This window comes from Papaver somniferum, chromosome 4, assembly GCF_003573695.1.
Source record: "Papaver somniferum cultivar HN1 chromosome 4, ASM357369v1, whole genome shotgun sequence".
Lineage (NCBI taxonomy): Eukaryota > Viridiplantae > Streptophyta > Magnoliopsida > Ranunculales > Papaveraceae > Papaver > Papaver somniferum.
Genome location: NC_039361.1, coordinates 12,269,612 through 12,281,337, shown reverse-complemented (window position 1 = coordinate 12,281,337; position 11,726 = coordinate 12,269,612). Strand labels below are relative to the sequence as shown.

The 11,726-nt window shown below is 36.5% G+C and overlaps 1 long non-coding RNA gene across 2 annotated transcripts; it reads right to left on the bottom strand.

Annotated features, from left to right (window-relative positions):
• Positions 1 to 4,504: 4,504 nt before the first annotated feature.
• On the bottom strand, positions 4,505 to 6,552 carry LOC113274748. Of its 2 annotated transcripts, XR_003323195.1 has the most exons (4): positions 6,411 to 6,552; positions 6,210 to 6,332; positions 5,644 to 6,134; positions 4,505 to 4,930 (listed from the first exon to the last, which is right to left on the bottom strand). It is a non-coding gene; the product is annotated as an uncharacterized LOC113274748 (long non-coding RNA). The 2 variants fall into 2 exon arrangements; XR_003323194.1 differs by lacking the exon at positions 4,505 to 4,930 and having other exon boundaries at positions 5,518 to 6,134.
• Between the last annotated feature and the right edge of the window lie 5,174 nt (positions 6,553 to 11,726).

The window sequence follows — 11,726 nt, the reverse complement described above, 5'->3', positions numbered from 1 at the left end:
TTAACAAAATAATTATATGAAGATGCAACCACCATAGCGAGTAATAAGCTGATTAAGACAGAGATGTGAATTTACAGAGGAACCTAAATCAGAGTTTAGAGAGACTAGTCCCCAAGGCATGTGCGATTGAACACTAAGAAAATGATGTTCCTTTCGGGATCTAAGAATATGTAAACAAGATGTTATCATGGATACTATAGATACTATAATGGTAATCTGATTCTAAGTTACCTGTAATCCACTTGATGAGCGAAAACCACATTTTCCAACACTGCCAAGGACAACTTAATATAAGCAAAACTCATGAAAAACATTGCTACCAATATGGCAGAAGACAGGGTAAACTAAGTTTCCAGGTCCAAACTTGATGGGATTCCAAATCTTTGGTTCTTTAGCTCAAGAGAGATCCATATGCTTGGCATAGCATTCACACTCAATGTTTGAGACACCATTATAATTTTGGCAGTGTAAATCTTCTTCAATGAAATACCGATTTCGATACATTACAAAGTTGTCTTCCCATGTCTGCTTATCAAAATAATAAAAACTAAGTAAAGTGCAAAAATGATAGAGAGTTACTATAGACTTGAAGGAATTTAATAGGAGTTCGATGTATCGAAAGTTTAAGTTTCTGAAAGATTATTACACCCAACTCATTTGGATTCAAAGAAATATTTTCTCAATGATCCATGAAAAGATAACTAAAACTAATCATAGAAAAGCTTTTACAACCCTTTCACATTGAATGTAATTAATTACTGAGTTTGAGTAAAACGTAATCTACCTTGCTTTCTTTTCTGTTCCGCTCATCTTCCTATCGAGCTGTGTGCTCCCTCATGAAAGCATCAGCCAACACCATCTCTACACAACCATCCTGCAGTCCCCCAAGTTTGAGACAATGATGTCCTTCTCCTCGGTAAGGCAAGTGACACAACAAGAGCCACTTCTTAAACCCTGCAAGTATTTCTACCTCACATTAAAAACTTCCTCTTCCTTAAGAATGTAAGGTTAATAAACCAAGGAGACACTACAAATAAGATTTATTGGATCCATTTGCACATAACTTGAATTAAAATTCCGACAACATATAAAGGAGTCCACATACTCTAGAAAACGTTCTTATATGAGTAGAAACTCACGTTATGAACCTTTAGTTATCATAAACAAGTTTATGCACACATCAATAACAACAAAGCTTTTCCCTTAATAAGTTCACATAGACATCAATTTCTGTATCAAGAATCTATACCTGCAAATGTCAAAGTGAACGACCCATGTAACTACTTAAAAACAACAAATGGAATGACACCCCTATTGCTGTAAACTAAAAACAACCCCAGTAAACCCCTGGCCTAATAAGGACAACTTAAGGTCCACGAGATCCTGAAATAGTTTGAACATCAACAAATGATTCTAAGTTTCAACATAAAACATTCTTGACCACTTCAATATCAACACTGTATCTGTGTTGCCAGCAGATACAAGTACTATACCTCATTGGCCCATAAGAGGTAAATACATGTTAAAGATTGAATGAATTAGAAACAAACAGGTGCTTGTTGATCTAAACGAAAATTTTTGACCTCTTACAGACAAGTGCTTGCTGAAGGAAGCAAAAATGTGAAACATAAATTACACCAATTCACAACTACTTACGTAAAAAGAAACAGTCATTTACGTTCGTACGAAGTAAATCACTTATAGTAGTCCACTCACGGCCAGGTTACGATCTCGGAGCCAAGGTATGCGTACAATATGCCAGAACATGGTTTGTTTAACGTTTCATGGTATATTCCGAAGGAATCTTACCTGTAAATGGATGAATTCGTCGTTCGTACGAAGTAGATGCACTTATAGTAGTCCACTCACGGTCAGGTTACGATCGTATGCGTACAATATGCCAGAACCTTGCCGAAGCTTCTTGGTTCACAGTTTGTATTCCGTTATACCACATTCGAAGTTCGAATCAACACTTAGCTTCATATTTATCGATTTAGATGATGTATCATGCTAAGTTTGAAGTCAGAACCCTCTCAGAGCTTCTTGTCTCATAGTTTGTATGTTGTTATACCACATTTGAAATTCGAATCAAAACTGAACTTCATATTTATCGATTTCGATGGTGTATCATGCTAAGTTTGAAGTCAGAAACCCTCCCGGAGGTTCTTGGCTCATAGTTTGTATGTTGTTATACCATATTTGGAGTTCGAATCAACACTAAACTTCATATTTATCGATTTCGATGATGTATCATGCTAAGTTTGAAGTCAGAACCCTCTCAGAGCTTCTTGTCTCATAGTTTGTATGTTGTTATACCACATTTGAAATTCGAATCAAAACTGAACTTCATATTTATCGATTTCGATGGTGTATCATGCTAAGTTTGAAGTCAGAAACCCTCCCGAAGGTTCTTGGCTCATAGTTTGTATGTTGTTATACCATATTTGGAGTTCGAATCAACACTAAACTTCATATTTATCGATTTCGATGATGTATCATGCTAAGTTTGAAGTCAGAAAACCTCCCATAGGTTCTTGGATCATAGTTTGTATGTTGTTATACCACTTTTGGAGTTCGAATCAACACTGAGCTTCATATTTATCGATTTTGATGATGTATCCAACTAAGTTTGAAGTCTGAACCATCATGAATTTCGTGGTCCATCTCTAGTAATCTTATAACCTGAGTTTACCAGTGTGAACTAAAGCTACTTCATGACCTGTATGACTTGTAAAAATTACTTCATGACTAGTCGAAATTCAAACCCGGAGCACAAAGAGAAAGCACAAAAACACAAAGAGAAAGCACAAAGAAACACACCAATTATCGAATTCATTTTTCATTTTCCCGATTCATTCTTATACATTTTTTGGATTTTTTTATATCAGAATGTCGGAAACAATGTTCTAAATTTATTTATATTTTTTTTGGATTTTTTTTCATGTTAAAGGTTGATAATTAAACCGAAAACATGAGTTCGTATTAACACAAAAGAAACACAAATGCTTCTCAATCCGTATGAGCATCACAAATACAATCTCAACCGTCAGATTCTTCTCTCAATCCGTATGGCTGGATCCAACGAACTCCGTCCATCATTTTCATTCACCCACCAAACCCTCCCAACCACTCGAACTCTATATTTTTTGCTCTATCTTCATCTTCTCTGCTCTTCTTCGACCGACGGCATTACTTGAGAAAATCTAATTCACTCAACCCATCTTTACTCATCATCGCCATCTCCTCTCCCTCTCCTCACCTGATTCACCAAATCTCTTCAAAAACCCTAATTCTTTTACATAAAATCAAACCATTTACTTTCTATGGTTCTCCTAGGTTAGGTTAGGTCTTGGTCGGGAAGAACACAGACTCAGAGTAGACATGAATTGTGTTGCTACCAGTTGCTGGTTCGATGTGGGGTTCTGATTTTAACTTTGATGTCGTGAATTAAATGGGTTTAGATTTAAATCAGAGAAGAAGTGAATCAGAAGGAATTAGTGAGGATTTTGTGGAGTTACTCAGCGGAGAAGTGAATCGGAAGGAATTGGTTTACTACAATCCTTTATTCTTTTAATTTTTCCTACAATCCTTAAAGTTATGATCGACATATCCTTTTTACTACTTAGGGTTTGGTTTTTTATTTCAATTACGCCCTGCAATTCATTTTTTTGTTTTTTCTTATTTTTTCCCAAGATCTGGATTCGATTTGGTTGGATTGTATGGTTTTCAAACTTTGATTTTGTTAATCTTTGTCTGTATATGTTGGATTTTGGGGATTTTTGATTGAATTTATTGGATTCGATTTGGGGTATTTTGATTTTTCACTCTTTCTTCCTTAATCCTTGTACTTGTTTTTGATGTTTTGATTCAGAATTTGATGGGGGTTTGATGTTATGAATGGCTGAGCAGTTACTAGGTGCTGATGTTGATGGTCTTGGAGGTAGCATATTACAGTCAAGGGTGAGATGGTGAAGCAGCATATGGAATAACAAGGTGATGGTGGAGGTTGCAGCCACAACTACAGATGAGAGATTGCAAGCAGTGTTAATGTCAACTAATTTGGGTATCCTTCTACTTTTGCATCCTAAACTTTGACATCAAAACCAGATCTAGAAAATACGGTATCAGGTTGCAACAGTATGAATCTGAGTGAGTTTCAGAAGAAGCGTGATGTAGCCTTCAAAGCTTTAAGTAACTGTATCGATGGTGTTAAAATTAAAGTATGGTGAAGAGCTTGTAATTTGTTTTTTTTAAAGAAATGAGATTGTATTTTTATTTAATTTTTGTAAAATGAGATTGTAATTTTCCTGATTAACAATTGATGTTGTAAATTGAATTTAATGATAATAAATTAAATTAATTTTTCATTTAGTTTGTTTTGTATTTGCTTTTTGTGTTAATTATGATTTCATTTTTTATTCAGCCGAGTCAAAATTGGTCGGAAGCCTTTAAACGAACCGGAACATTTTGTGTAATGAGCAACTAATTTCAGACAAATCAGACAAGTTGAAAGTTTGTACCGACTAAAATCTTGTACATCCAATACCCTTGAGAAACTTATTATTAGTCAGTTAAGTTGCTCTAAACCTTTGTCAACGTAACATATTACTCGCTAAGATGGTTGAAATAAATTTAGAGCAATGATATTGGTTGGCCGCTCATGGCAGTTGAAGCATATTTAGAGCGACTTGATCAACGATAATTGGAATAAACTGACAGCAAGAATATTAGTTAATCGCTGATGGTAGTTGAAACATTCTTAGAGCGAGTGCTTAGCTGCTCTAGACCTATAGAGATCTCACCTTTTGCAACTCAAGAGTGAGAGCCAAATTAAGTCGCTCTAAGGGTTAGTGCGACTCAATATGTGCTTTTGCAACCAAAACTGCCTGGTTGCTTAATCCAGTTTTTCTTGTAGTGGGGCCATGAGATCCTGAAATAGTTTGAACATCAACAAATGATTCTAAGTTTCAACATAAAACATTCTTAACCACTTCAATATCAACACTGTATCTGTGTTGCCAGCAGATACAAGTACTATACCTCATTGGTCCATAAGAGGTAAATACATGTTAAAAATTGAATGAATTAGAAACAAACAGGTGCTTGTTGATCTAAACGAAAATTCTTGACCTCTTACAGACAAGTGCTTGCTGAAGGAAGCAAAAATGTGCAACATGAATTACACCAATTCACAACTACTTACGTAAAAAGAAACAGTCATTTACTTTAATCAAGGTGGATTTATGCAAAGTGAATATCCTATCCTATCCACTGAGTTCCCTCAGCAGTTGAACCACAAGCAATCCTTGCAGCAGCAACTGTACAAGCCAACTTATAAACAAAAGAGCCATGACAAAAACCTGGTGCTGGAATTTCTTCTAGACCAAACAGTGGTGGACTCAGGATATTGGTGGACTCAGGATATTGCAACTAGTACTTCATTCTTTTTATTTTGAAATGAACATCAGACTAAATCTAGCTAAAAAACTTGTAACGAAGAGAGATACATCAAATGTAACAATGCATCACAATTTTTTTGTTATGCTTTACTAATTATAAGATTGGTCAACCACTATAACATTATAAATAATTGGTATTAGTAAAAAAAAGATTTAATTAGACTATTTCACAGAAAAGGACTACCATTGAGATCTATTCTTTGCCTTGATTGAGGTGGAGCAATACAAGTTGAAGCAGATTCAACTCCTCTCTTCATTATACAGTTAAATCAATTTTCTCACTTTCTCGGCACGAAGTTCATCACTGTTATCATGAAACTTTAACCTCTTATGTACTACAGAAATCAATTTTCTAATCCTTCTTCCCTTCTCACCAACACATCCAAAAACCAAACAATAATCAGATCTAAACCGACAAAAGGCAATCAAAAACATCTAATAAACTATGGATTTCCTCAAATCATAATCTAGGTAACAACAATTGGAGCCATGGAATTCAAGAAATTCCTTGAGTCGGTATCCACTAATAACATCACTATCGCTATAGAGGACAAAGAGTGGCTCAGAAGAGTCATCAGTCAAAGATAAAGGTCCAGCAGTACCTAGTGGTTCAGTTTCTTAAGAACAATTGATCCCGAGCTTTGGCTCAAATCCTTTCAAGAACTTGAGCATCACCTGCAAAATCAGACCAATTAATCAAAGTATGTCCCAATTGCATCATAGTTAAGGGATTTGAACGATGTGTTTTACCTCTGGTTGGCAACCCTAACTTCAACACCAGTGATTCCAATAAGAAAAAACAAGCCCTGAGCTGTAACCCTAACTCCAACACCAGAGTAACCATGTTCAGCAAAGAATGCTCCATCAGCAAGACTGTAATTAAAGCACTTGATATGTAATTCTAAAATCGGAAGAAAAAATTCTATAGAGAGACGGGATTGAAGGATTTACCTTCGTTTTTTTTTCTCGCATCTGTGTCGTCATGATTTGCTGTACATTAAGAAAATGATCTAAGATTTTCTTATCTGTTAATGAAGAAGAAGAGTGTAAGGCAAGAGTTCCGTCGCTGAGAGAGGAGAGGAGGGAAGAAAAGAAATCAAGATAAGGGCAAAATGAAATGAAAGAAAAGTATAAGGTTTAGGGTTAGTTTCTAGTGTGTGGTCTGTGGTGGTGTACGTGTACCCGGGAATGAATTTGTGCCCATTGTTTGGGACAGGTCACCGATCCGTATGACAAGCTCTTTGCTTCTGTTGTTTTTATCGTTGGATCAGTACATAATGGATGGGTGGGTGGATGGATGGATGGTTATTTCAGTGAATGAGGAGCATAGACTAACACCATGTTTGTTTTTCTTTCTGGAGTTGTCTTTTGTGGATTCGACTCATTTAGATCTGACTGAAATCACCTGATCACCTAAATTAAAAATATGTGAATCAGCGGCTTGGTCCCATGAGTCAGGAATTAGGTCTGAGTCAGATAGCGAGTCAAATCTGACTCCCAATAAATAAACAAAAAACATTTGAAATATGACTCACGTCGAGTCAAATGTTGCACTGGGATCCGTACGAACAGTGAGATGCAAACAAATATGCTGTAAAAGATGTTACGTTTGAGTGAGTCTTCTCAAAACAAACCAAAAAAGATGATTACTAGTTGAAAATAGTGTAGGCAAACACTTGAATCTGGGTATATCAATATTATACCGACTTTTCAATTCTTGAAAATTTATTTATGACCTCAGCGGGACAAGCCTCAAATTGTAGAAAGTTATACCGATTGTAGGAACTTCACCCAACTGAACTTGAGAATACATCTGATATTGTTGATTTTATAGCTCTAATCTCGATTGTTGCGCCATCGTTAGTTCTTATCCAAGTTAGTAAGAACCACCTCCAGTCAGTACATTAGAATACTCTAGGTCATATCTTACAACATCAAAAATTTTAAGTTTTATGAAATGGTTGAAAGTACAAAAAATATTAAAACTGAAATTCTCACATATCACATTTACAGAGCTTAGCATTGTCGGTTTTTGAAGTTGAGAAAAGTCATGTATCTTAGGGTTTCGAAGTTCAGAAAAGTCATGTGTCTTAGGGACTCCTCCACAGCTCCTCAATAAATTTTTTATATCATTTGCTTTCGTCTATCCCTTAGATGGATTAGTTGGCCAGTCTTATGTTAACTCGTTGTTCATCAATATTATGATACTAATTTGCCGAGAAGTTTTAATTATGATGACTCAAGCTCAAATCAGTGCATTTTGTTATCTGTACTAACCAACAGTTGCCATATCTGGTGGCTGAAAGCTACTAACCACACTAACGAACTAGTGGATTGGTATAATTGTATACCAATAGACTGACTTGGTGGATGCAGTTAGCGGCTTGAACTATTCACCCTCTGTTGTACTTTGTAGTTGTCAAATTCTCGTGGCTGAAAGCTTCTGAAACGCCTACAATTTGATGGTTGGTTAAGGTGTCTACCAACAGATTGTTTTGGTGGGCAAGAATAGTCACAAAAAATATATACCTTCTAGGGGTACAATCTGATCGTCCAATCATGGTGGTTATAGTATAATAACGATAAATATGATATTTTTGTTGTTAAGACATTGTTACTAAAGAGTTTCACCTACTCTCGTTGCTGGAAAACTGGTGGTTAGAGGCTTCGTCCAACCGGAGCTGTTTTTAGTTACAAAACATTGTTGCTGAAGACTTCCATCAATTGCAGTTGGTAAGAAAATAGTTGCTAAATCCAAGTTTTCTTATAGTGGGTTTTTATTCCATTCTCGTATGGCTCGTATGGAATAAGAAAAGGAAAAATGTGGGTACACGAAATAGACTCGCCACTTGTCGAACACAAAAGGTAGAAGCATGACTAGGAAATCTAACTTAAAGATCTCAGTCAAGGACTTGTCAATTCCAATGTCAGAATTAACTCATCACCAATCAGTCCCACGAAGTACTAAGGGGATGCGAAGAGATTTGCACGAAGAGTATAAGATACGAAAGACCGAATTAGATTACCCAACAAGATATCAACGACGAAACAGAAAGGGCGAAGTACAATAACTTGGCAAAAAAGATAACCCACGAAGTAGATATATTGGGGAGCAAGAAAAGAGGCAGGTGTCCCGACAAACCCATGTGAATATAGGGAAAGGGGGAAAACTTTATGAAAAATGGCCCGGGCGAAGTATAAAGCACTCCCGAAAGAACTCGGCGAAGTAAAATAAGCTGTACCCCATTAGGGTTGATTGGCCTATAAATAGAGGTCCTTGGGCAAGTAATAGGGGATCGGATTTTGGAGAGAAAAAGGGCTTAGTAGAGAGAGTGAAATTAGGGTTTCCTTGTGTCCAAGAACTTATATTTTGTTTCCTTAGAAATATGTCTTAGATCTTGGTTGTTTTTCTTTTGGGTGTACTACTGGATTTCCAGTAGTTACACTTGACATAGAAATGGACAGGCTATTGAGCATCAACGTCTTTACTGAAAGCACGAAGATATATAATACAACTGCGGTGAATCACATAGAGAGTCTAGTTTCACTTCATTCGGGTACTTATTTTAGGAAAAGGATCATCATAAAAGAAGAGAATTAAGTCGTATATGATTCAGGTAATCAAACAAATTATCTTATGCTTTTTGTTAATAATTTTTCTGTTATTTTTATTATTGATCTGCATTCTTTCTTCTGTACTATCATTTTTCAATTAATCTCTTCTAGTTTTTTATGCAGATAAAGTATTTGTAGAGTCGTTATGATCTATCTATTTCTATTACAAGTTAGATATAAGTATCTTGAGAATGCCTGCACCGACGTTGTCTTCCAATGGGTGGTTTGATTGATCTCCATTTGCATTGCCTGGAAATAATCGGGAGTTTATTCTGTCAATAGATTATCAGGATGAGCTTGTGCTATTGAGGTGCTTCGATCCATACAAGACACGTGAAGTTGAATTTTACTGGCTTGTTGCACATCGGGACGCACACGATCTGCAGGCAGAGTAAAACACTAGTTTGGACTTTGGAGATAAAATATACAATTGTGTATTTGTGTACTCCAAGCGTTAAAAGATGTCTCGGAACATTTTAACTAGAACTGCAAGATTTCAGTACGTACACTTTTAATATTGGAGGAAATACAATGGATATTCAAATTTCTTCTCAACCAAAACCAATTTTGAAATCAAATCTGAGCTTAGGAGAGGCAAGAACTTCGATTGATGGAGAAACAAACTTTGGGTCAGTGGATTTCCCCTCTCTAAATAAAACTTATGGTGTTAATGGCGTTTTATCAGCAAACCCTAGAACTGGTGTTTCATCACAAATAGGGATGGATCGAACTGATTGTGATAAAAATCACATGAACACCGAGATTATCATTCATGGTGAAGTTGAAAGCAACAGTGTTTTGGAGAAAAGCTCAAAGAATGGAGCTATTGGGGTTAATTCTAACCCAAACTCAGATGATCGGAGAACACTTTTCCCTCCTGCAAAACCAATCACACCTCAACCTTCAATGAAATTCACTCCACCTTCAGAACTTAAGGTCAGAGAGTGGTGGATTACTCAGCTGGGGATTTTACTAAAGGAATCAAAAGATGTGAGGAGTATGTTGTGGGTTTTTGTGTTGGAAAAAGATTATCTTTTCCAGCAGTCAAGGATGCTGTTAGAAAACACTGGAAGCTAAAGAATGAGGTAAGTATCAAACTTCATGGAAACTGTGCTTTCATATTTGAGTTCAAAGATGATGAAGATCGTAAAAAGGTACTAGAATTAGGCTCTTTTTACATCTCAAACTGTCTCTTCACCTTAAGGCCTTGGTCTAATTTGATTGAATCATCAATATCTAGCATTAGAACTTTACCCATCTGGGTATTGATATTTGGGGTACCTTTGCACATGTGGGATAATGAGGGTTTGAGCTTAATCTTTAATTACTTAGGGAAACCACTACTTGATGATGACTGCACCCTGATGACAACAAGACTATCATATGCTAGGATCTGTGTTGAAGTGGATGTTGATTTCCATTACCCTGCGAGTATACCCTTAATGATTGATGGGAAGATTTCCTTGGAAATGCCCGTATAATATCAATGGAAACCCCCAAAGTGTGAATCTTGTAAAGTTTTTGGACACTCGTCTAAAAACTGCACAAAGAAACTGAAGCCTAAATTGAATCCTAAATTTTTTGAAAGGTCAATGAGAAAAAACAATCAAGAGCGATGGAAGGTGATGTTTGTGGCGAGCAGCAAGGAGAAACTTTTAAAGGAACAATTGGGGACAATTCCAATGTCTCTCAACTTGGAAGGAATGGGCGAGTCAGGGTACAGAAATCCAAGTCATTGAGAATGGTGGCAGTCTAGGCTCAACCGGTGTGACTAAGGAGGCAGTTACTGCTAGCACTAGCTCAGTTGCTGCATTTGGCTCTATCTCAGCTAGGGTTAAAGAGTCTAGTGCTCCAGCAAGTGGCAGCAAAGATGTAGAGGAACGGACTTTGCTTGTTGATCATTCCAACCAAATGTCAGCGACTTCAACATTAGCATTAGAAAAATCTGGCAGTAGTGGAGGGAGCTTAAATCCATCCGACTCTGTACAGGGAGAGTTGAAGTATACTAAGGTTAAATCTCCTCCTAAAAAACGAACTACTCAAGCGCCATCTCCAAAAAAGATTACCAAGACAATGGATTCTCCAAAAAGGAATCCTTTTTTGATGCTAAGTGATTTCAGAGAGGAAAGTAGATTTCCCATTGATAGCAGGAACCTAGCAGCTCAGAAGACGGAAGTTTCTGCCCCTTCAAAGATGGCTACTGCAGATAAAGTCATAATAGAAGAGGTTGAAGAAGATAGTGAAGAGTTGGATGATTGTGAGTTGAGAGAAAGTTGAATTGCTTGTCCTTTGAAGACAAGATCTCTAAAAGAAATGAGAGAGATATAAAGAGAAAGGATAGAGAACTTCAAAGACTCATCTGGAATGGGAATCACGGAAGCTCAAATAACAAACAAGAGCAGTTGGGGAGAGGGCATAGATCTCAAAAGAAGAAGGGGCTCTCTTAGTTTTTTTAGTGCCTGTTAAGTTTCTTTGTTTTGATTTTTGTTTTCTTTTCACTATAAGTGAAAGGGTCGTTGTTCTCTTTGTTTTGGTTGGTTCCAAACCATCCTTTGTACCCGCTTAGGGGCTCTCATCTTGTTTCTTTTTTCCTTTTCTATACATAAAATTAACCTTTTAAGTCAAAAAATATATATATATATATATATATAT